The sequence below is a fragment of the Plectropomus leopardus genome, chromosome 2 (genome assembly GCF_026936395.1).
Source record: "Plectropomus leopardus strain MGB_pleo_1.0 chromosome 2, ASM2693639v1, whole genome shotgun sequence".
NCBI classification, from domain to species: Eukaryota; Metazoa; Chordata; class Actinopteri; order Perciformes; family Serranidae; genus Plectropomus; species Plectropomus leopardus.
Window position 1 is genome coordinate 683,425 of NC_142177.1, and position 2,998 is coordinate 686,422.

General features: G+C 46.6%; 1 long non-coding RNA gene across 1 annotated transcript; it reads right to left on the bottom strand.

Moving 5' to 3' along the window:
* Positions 1–1,794: 1,794 nt before the first annotated feature.
* On the bottom strand, positions 1,795–2,455 carry LOC148190112 (uncharacterized). The gene is made up of 3 exons (XR_015775264.1): positions 2,388–2,455; positions 2,220–2,308; positions 1,795–2,140 (listed from the first exon to the last, which is right to left on the bottom strand). It is a non-coding gene; the product is annotated as an uncharacterized LOC148190112 (long non-coding RNA).
* Positions 2,456–2,998: the final 543 nt, after the last annotated feature.

Sequence of the window (2,998 nt, forward strand, 5' to 3'; positions counted from 1 at the left end):
AGAGCCTGCAAAGCTGGAGATCAAAGCCAAGCAGGTTAGTGTTCACCATGCTTCAGACAGACAGCAAAGATGCTTCCATCTGGTATTCAGCTGGTTGCTGAATGAGAAACAACTCCAGTGTATTGTGAAAACCTCCAATTGTTGTTGACGAGGAACACGTCACATACAAATGGTAAATATAAATAATTGTATTTTTTAGATCTACTGTTACTGTCTAATGTAACAATGTATTTGTGTAGTAGAGGCTAGTTCTAACATCAGGGTTGCCTGAAGGAGTTTGTCTGTCAGAGCGAGAAACTCCCACCCACTGGGGTGGCAGAGAGTCCAGACTGAGACAGAGAGAGAAACACTTTGTTGAGCTCATGTTATCAGATTTAAGGCTATTTAACTGTTACTACTTATCAGGCTACAGTTCACATCAACCAGCCTGTTGTTTGTGGAGTTCACCTCATAGTCAGTATGTTCCTATGCACAGTTTAGTGGAGCTACGGTTATAGCTCAGTTAGGCCATTTCATTGTCATTGTCCCAGTGCACAAGCAGCGGGTGAGAATCCATTTATTGCTGTAGTATGACAGACTCCTCTACAGCTGGTGGAGATATGCCCCCTTTGGTTACAATTAGCTGAAAGGTTGAACGTGCTGACGTACTGCGGGAAAGCGTGACACCTTACTTCCGGTGGATCTTTGTCTGTGCCTTTGGTAGCGTCTCTATGCTGCTCCTACGAGCAATTCCCAGCTAATCTTCCAACTTTCATCTTACTTCAGCTGCTTTTTATTTGTCTGTGACTGAAAACTCACATAAGTTTTACTCAATCACTCACAGCTGTCTTCTCCTCTCAGCGGTTTTTGTATTCTGTTTAATCACACAGCCGCCACTAGTGATGGCTTCTCCCTGCTTTTCTCCCTCTTCTGCTGCTCTCTCCTGCTCAGTGTGTCAGGTGCATAGTTACTCCTCTGTCTCCTTTTGTGATAGTGGTACCTGTAACAAGTGTAGTTTATTTGCTGCGCTGGAGGCGAGGCTTAGCGATCTGGAAGTGCGGCTCCGCACCATGGAAAATTCCTCTTGAGGTGCGCTAGTTAGCATGCCCCCTGTAGCCGGACCAACATAGCATATCCTCTGCTAGCCGTACCCCAGCAACCGCCGTGCAGCCCGGAGGCTGGGTGACTGTCTGAGCGAAGCATAGTAAGCTGAAGCCCATGGTACACCTCCTATCCCCCCTTCACGTTTCAAATAAGTACTCCTCGTGTGGTGATCCGAATCGTGGAATTTAAAGGAATGGGTGAATAGAGCCCAAGTTTAGCTTTTAGTGTTATCAATCTCACAAAAACCCGACAACGCCACCTAGGGAATTTCACCCTAGGAAATTAGTGTCACACACACAAGGACACTCAGGTCCGTTGCACTAATGAAGAGACTCGAAGGACGTGGTTCCCGTTAGGATTACAATTTTTATTAACAATACTTTTTAAAAATGGACAATTAAAACAGGCCAACATTAAGGGGATATTAAAATATACACTAAGGACTTGACAGAGCTGGCAGGAATCACTAACAACAAAACAAAATAAGGATTTAGCCTACTCAATTACAATCATAGAAATGAAAAGAAACAATCAAATAAAATACAAAGTCCTAAATAGAAAAGAAACTAATCCATGCAAAAACGAGAAATAAATCTCAACTCAATGAATTACAACACAATCTACAAATCAAATGATACAGTCAATAGAATAAACAAAACCGAAACAAATGAACATATCACTAAATCAAAACCAAATAAACCACCAAAACAAACAGCAAACCGGGATTAACCCCAATATAAATCCGCCCGGTCTAAATTCGGGTTAGTGCTCGTGTCCACTACCCGGTGACAGACCCGCCGTGTCTGAAACTCAGGACGGCTACAACGTTAGCCACCAACAGCGTGTAGATCAGCGGCATAGCACAATCGTTAGCATGTAGCCCAGGTTAGCATCGGCAGCACGGCGAGCCAGATAGGCGAACACTTGCAGCGGAGAATCAACACAGATAAAACAAGCCGGCGAGCACACAGTCGCGTGGACGAGCCGTTTGAAGCGACACCGAGCAAAGCAGCAGTGATCCGTGACGTGTTTAGCATTAGCTGCTAACGGAGTCTCCCTAAACACAGGAGAAGGCAGGTATCAGTAAATAGCGTGAGCGGTGGCTAGAGGAGGTGGAGCACGAGAGGCCAACATACCAACAAACAGCTTCTGCCGACACACACCCGAGGAGGAGAGCGGAGACTCATGCAGAGCATTACAGTCCGGGGGTGTCCAGCCACGTCACCTAGGACAGCAGCCATAATTCAGCGTGACACCAAACAATATATCAACAGCGTGCAGTAGCACAGCCACTGCCAGCTCACCTGCAACAGGTCGAGTGGAAGGCCGGAAGTGAGGCAACCAGAGAGGTGTGGCGAGCCGCCAAGCCAAGACCGAGGAAGAGGGAGAGCAAGGAGGCTCCACTCCCTTTTATGAAGTGCCCCCTGCTGGTGATTGGCCACCATGACAGGGCACAATTGCCCTGGGCAGAGAGGTCTCTCCTGCTACACTCGCTCAGCAACATACCCGCTGAGGACACAACCGTAGTCACTGGTAGCTCTGTTTTGCGAAATGTGAAGTTAGTGACACCAGTGGCCATAGTCAAATGTATCCCTGCGGCCAGAGCGGACGACATCAAGTCAAATTTGAAGCTGCTGGCTAACGCTAAGTGTAAATACAGTCATGTCAAGTCAAGTCAAGTCAATTTTATTTATAGAGCCCATTATCACAAAACATGGTTTGCCTCAGAGGGCTTTACAGTGTACGACATCCCTCTGCCCTTAGACCCTCACATCACCCAAGGAAAAACTCCTGAGGAAGAACCCCTGTAACGGGAAAAAAAAGGAAGAAACCTCAGGAAGAGAAGCAGAGGATGATGAGGGATCCCTCTTCCAGGACGGAGAGACGTGCAATAGTTGTCGTAAATAACAAATAT